Raw genomic sequence first — 6,404 nt, 5'->3', positions numbered from 1 at the left:
AAGATAAAGAGAGGGATGGTTAACCAGTTCATCAGAAGACACGCCCCAGACTTGATTCTTTTACAGGAAACGCACCTAATTGGGAACAAGTGCATGGCCCTACATAGGGGAGGGTATAAGCTGGTGGCACACGCGGGATTCACCTCTGGGTCACGAGGGGTGGGTATACTGATCAAAAACTCATTCCCTCTCACAATACAAGCCACGTGGTCAGACAAGCGTGGCAGATATATTGGGATTTTGGGCCAATGGTAAGGGAAGACAGCCACGTTCATCTCAATCTATGTCCCACCTGGCCTGCAGACGGACACATTCAAAGACCTGAGCTCGATCTTCTTGACATTTCCACTGGGACTCTTGGTGCTGGTTGGAGACTTCAATGGGGTAATGGCTGGGGAACTAGACCGACATCCGCCTCGTGCACTTAGGTCCACTCAGAGGTGGCTTCCTGAATTTTTGGACACAATGGGACTGGTGGATGGCTGGCGGGCACATAACCCAGGCAGAAAACACTACACGCACGTTTCGGGCGCGCACCACAGTTTGTAAATAGATTATATCCTTGTTCCGGCTGCGCAGGCCCATGCTCTCCATGAGGTGCGTCACCTGGGTCGGGGCATTTCAGATCACTCCCCTGTATGGCTCAAGATGGAATTAGACCATGTTAGCGTTGGTAGAGTAGCCCCCATTAATCCATGGTACTTGAAAGACCCGACTACAAGAAAGAACATTGCCAAAGCCACTGATAGATACTTCCAAGAAAATCAGGGTATGGTCGACTCATCACAGACCCTGTGGGGGGCCGACAAAACTGTTATCCGAGGAGAGACGCTCTCCTTGATAGCAGGGAAAAAGAGGGGAAAACAAGCTGAACTTGAACGAGCAGAGGAGGACGTGTTAAAATCAGAAGAGGAAATGGCCCGAGCGGTAACCCCTGAGGGCCTTCACCTCCTGAAGTTAAGGCAAGACGAGTTCCACAGCATTGCCAGGGATAAAGCCAGGGCACAGGGTAGAGAGGTCCAGAGTAGAATCTACGAACACGGAGATAAGGCGGGAAAGCTGATTGCTTGGCTGGACAGACGGGAGTGGCCACGAGACTGGTGCCAGAGGTACAGGGGAAAGACTCCAGTGCCATTACAGACACGCAGGCCATTGCAGACATGTTTGCTGACCACTATCGCGCGGTATATAGCACGAATAGCAGGTTCACTGAAGAAGAAAATAGTGAGATGATTAGAGATATCAAACTACCCACGCTCTCGGGCGAAAACAGGGATTACTTGGAATCCTCGTTGACAAACGATGAAGTGGCTCAGGTCATCAGAGGTGTGCATTCAGGGAAAGCTTCAGGACCTAACTGTCTTCCCATCGAACTATATAAACTGAGATCCAATAAGCTCGCCCCCTACATCCGTTCTATGTTTGAGGAAAGCAAGAAGAAGGGGAAGCTCCTGTATGTCCAACAAGTAGCCAACATAGTGGTCATATATAAAGACGGCAAACCCAGAACCAGCTGCGCGTCCTACAGGCCCATATCGCTTCTGAATGTGGAGCCCAAAGTCCTTGCGAAATTGCTAGCGACGCGTTTGATAAAAGTCATTACCACCCTGATCCACCCGGATCAATCGGGATTTATGCCCCATTGGAATACAGCCCTCAATCTACGTCGCTTACATGGAGTGCTGGGCAGAACCCCTACAATAATGGAGCCGGCAACCCTAGTATCATTGGATGCCACTATGGCGTTTGACATGGTTGAGTGGCCCTATTTATTTGCAGTTCTGGGCAAATTGGGCTTCGGGCCGGAGTTCACGGGCTGGTGTTCGCCTCTTGTATTCTGACCCGATGGCCCGGGTGGTGGTGAATAATCGCAAATCCCCAGATTTCCAGCTGAGCAGGGGCACTCGACAGGGTTGTCCCCTGTCTCCACTTCTTTTTGCACTGGCATTGGAGCCGCTGGCGGCGTGGATCAGGCAGGACCAATCCATACGTGGAATGCGGTGGTCATTGGAGTGGGAGGACAAGATCTCCCTAACACAGATGATATTATGCTCTATCTCACCAACCCGAGAGCATCATTGATCTGCCTTCTGGACGTACTGGCAGTCTTCGGCAGATACTCTGGTTTCACAGTAAACTGGTCCAAATCGGTGCTATACGTCCTTCGGGGTGACCCGCCTGCCATTCCGAGCACTTGCCCGATCCAGATTGCTCTCGAAGGTTTTAGATACCTGGGTATTTACATAACACTAGATTCGAAACTCCGCTTTACCAGCAATCTGGACCCACCCATGATGAGACTTAGGAACGACGTCGCTCACAGGAAATCCCTTCCGCTCTCTAGGCTAGGTAGAGCAGTGCTTTTTAAAATGATGGCTCTGCCTCGTTTACTGTAAGCATTCCAAAATACAATGGATCCGGTCCCGGTGTCCTACTTTAGAGAAATGGAGAGTCTCCAAAGACAGCTCCTCTGGGATGGTAGGCCCCGAATAGCGTTCGCAAAGTTAACTCTCAATTGGTATGATGGGGGAATAGGATTGCCCGACCTAAAGAAATATTACTGGGCGTCCCAGCTTGCGGCTATCAACCACGGGATCAATGGCTGCCTAAATGATCCCGGTTACGCCATGGATAGGTGGCAGCTCCCAGGGGGAGAGTATACCAGAGCATTATATGCTAGGCCCCGTAGATTCCCACTGACTGGCCCAACGGCGCACGCCGTCCAGATATGGTATGCAGTCACTAGACACCTGAAGTGGGAAAGCAAACTCACACTAGCCACTCCACTGTGGAACTCGGAGAAACTGGGGAACCTCTGGAAATCTAAGGGTTTTGACAAGCGGGGCCTCATTGGGATCTCACGAATCAAAGATGTTTGGGGGAAGGGAACAATCCACACATTTCACTCACTCAAACTACAATTCAGTTTGAATGATACCGAGTACTTCTGTTACCTTCAGGTTCGCCACCCGCTGCTCACCCAAATCCCTAGGGATACGACTCTTCCAGACGCTTCTCCCCTGGAAGACAGGGTGCTGGACGGACACCTTCCAGAGAAGACCATTTCCCTGATATATAGGAAGTTAGTCAATAACATGGAGGATCCATTGCTATACCTTAAAAGAAACTGGAACGAAGATGGCCTAGAGCTAAACGACGAAGACTGGCAGGAGGCGGTCTCTTCCCCACGGGTGGTTGCAATCCAGGCCAGGCTAAGGTTAGTGCAGCTTAAAATACTACATAGGACCTACGTTACGGGTCCCTGCCTGGTTCAAATGGGTCATTTAGAAAGCGGAGAGTGCAGAAGGGGGTGTGGGGAACTGGGCACATTCATTCATATATTGTGGCACTGCCAACATATACAATCATACTGGAGAGATGTCCATCGCACATTGTAAGCGGTCCTGGGGATCGACTTGCAGCCAGAGGCTCGTAGATGCACATTAAATGTTTGGGAACCCACGGATCTCAACACTTACACCACGCAATGGGCAACGTTAGCATTTATGGTAGCAAAACGTAACATTGCTCAACAGTGGGGCGCTAGTCAACCGCCTCAAGTAGGGAGGTGGAAGGAGGATCTGGACTGGTGCATGTTCAGGGAGAAATCAGTCTACATAGCCAGGGGTTGCCCTTGGAAATGGAATAAGGTGTGGGAAGCATGGAACCGTTTCAGGGGCGATATTTGTCTCCCGCCAGACCGGCAGATGGATGCTGATGCGCTTGAATCCCCTTGATCTACTTACTATAATAACTGTGTATATTTTGAAATGTGTACAATGTCACTGAGAAAGGATGGAGTCACCTGCCTATAACCAATTGATGTGTTTTGGTCGAACTGTTTAATAAAAAGAAATATAAAAAAAAAAAATCTGCAGTTCAGGAGTGGAATAAACATATAAGGGAGCAGGCCTGGGAGGAGCTCAGTCAAGCCAGTGTCTTGGCTGATAGCTCTAGTTTTTGGTCCATGATCAACAGTCTTCTCTTCTCTGATATGCCAAATTCCAGCAGAGATTGCTTAATACCTGCTGAGAAATGGGTCCAGCACTTTGGTAATATTTATAGTAATACCAACTTAGCAGAAGCCGTTGGACAAACACTTCCCGGACTAGCAATATCCTCCCTCCATTTTAGAACAGATGAGGTTTACAAAGCTATCACTTCAACATCAGGGGGAAAGGTCCCCGGCCCTTATGGGGTACCAGCGGACCTCTACAAGGCCGGCCCCAAAGTCTGGGCCAAGATTTTAACACATGTTTTCAATGCTGCATGCTCCTGTGGTTTCCCCGCGTCATGGGCAAAGGCGATCATTATCCCCATTTTTAGAAAGGACGCCCGGGATGACCCGGCATGTTATAGACCAATTTTGCCCTTAGATTCCGCAGCAAAAATAATGGGGAAGGTAGTACTGGATGGCCTAACAGCCTGGCTTGATCATGCTAACATCATTTCCGATCTCCAATATGGATTCAGGCAGGGGAAAGGGATACTAGATCAATGCCTTATTCTCCATTTGGTGATCGGGAAGTACACTGTTGCCAAGGGGGGGGGGGGGTTTACACTTGACCTTCATGGATCTAACCTCAGCTTTTGACCTTGGTAATAGGTCTAAGCTGTGGTTGATTCTGCGTGACATGGGGCTAGATGCAGAACTGATCACTTTCCTGCACACTGCACACGTAAACACCACGGCTGCGGTACGGTACAACGAAGACAGCAGCCTGACAGATTCCTGGGCAGTAGGAAGGGGGATCCGGCAGGGGTGCATTTTGGCTCCCCTGCTGTTTACGCTATATATTAATAAACTGGGGGATTCTTTAATATCCTGTTGCAATGACATACCCAGGGCCGTCACCAAAACGATCCCCGCATTCCTGTATGCTGATGACGCAGTTTTATTGTCCAGAACAGCAAGGGGTTTGCAACAACTTTTAAAATATTTTATAGATTTTATGGATTCATTAGACTTAATTGCAAATCTTAAGAAGTTACATGCTATGACCATAGGTTTCCGAAAGGCGGCCAAGGCCAAATTCTATTGTAATGGGGCTGAGCTAACCAAAGTATCCACGTTCACATACCTAGGGGTAATTTTTGATGACCAAGGTGCTTGGTGCGCACAACGAACACTCAAAAAGAACATTCTAGCCAGGGCTGCAGGGGCTACCCTGGACTTTGCAAACACACTAGGGTCAAAACCCCTTCCCGCACTATTGGAGGATTATAATGCAAAATGTATCCCTATGGCCATGTATGGATGCGATATCTGGGGGTACAAGGATGCAAACGGAATCCAAGGGGCCAAGAACAATTTTATGTGTAAACTTCATGCCGTCCCTGTTGCTACCCCCATTTTTAACCTACGTGAAGAATTGGGGGTGGGTTACATCTTGGATCACATTGCGGTTGCCCTGTTGCTATGTTGGTTGAGAATCTGGGCTCAACTGACCCCAAATTTAAACCAACTCATAATTTCGGATTGCATTGCACTGGAGGGGACCCTACACATTCCCTGGCTGAAATACATAAAGGAACAGACAAGATGTCTTGGTTGTCCAGAGCTGTTCCTGACCGCCAGTCCCCTGGGCAAGACCTCCATTAGAGATCTTAAACTGCAGTTTATGTACAGGCGGCAAGGCCTTAGGGAGGAGATGGAACTAGCCAAACCCTCAGTGAAAGGTTTGCCACACTGAGCTTGGGTCCGCAGATGCAACCATATTTATCCTATGTCAACAAACCATATCATTGTTTTGTTTTGCTGAGATTCCGTCTGAACATGGTTCCCGGGTTACTGGCATTCCCCAAAGGTTATTTGAAACCATAATCACTAAAACCCTGCCCCTGTGACAATTTCTCAGAGCAGGATACTCTCCATCTAATGTTTTTTAATCGGGGCCATCAGACACAGAACAAAGCTGCCCTTGCAGTAGCTATGCTGTGGTATCAGTCAGTGTAAATATGTTCTGCTAACTATGCAACGTATCATTAATGAGATAATATTTATGTCTTGGCTCACCGTTTGCACTTTATATGATATATTCTTTATAGGTTTTTAAAGTGACCACTGTAACAGTAACGCTGGATGTCTTTTTTCATATAATGTTTTTTGATGAAATATTTATTTTGATAAAATTGTTTGCTTTTATGGCTCTTGGCTGCCGAATTAAGTACTTTTGACTTGACTTGACTTGACAATTCCACAGAACTCAAGGGAGGGCAACAGAGAGCTGAAACTAAGTCGCACAGAGGAAACTTGGATAATGCATCTCAGAACGGTAGAATGTGGCTTAAACACGGACCACGAGAAGCAGTATTTTCTTGGAGATTAAATGATCTCCACGTTATCATTCAATGAGACCATTTGTCTCTATTTCAGATTATAACAACCCACTCGTACCCTATAT

This window comes from Triturus cristatus, chromosome 4_1 (assembly GCF_964204655.1).
Source record: "Triturus cristatus chromosome 4_1, aTriCri1.1, whole genome shotgun sequence".
Classification (NCBI taxonomy): domain Eukaryota; kingdom Metazoa; phylum Chordata; class Amphibia; order Caudata; family Salamandridae; genus Triturus; species Triturus cristatus.
This window is presented reverse-complemented; position numbering follows the sequence as displayed.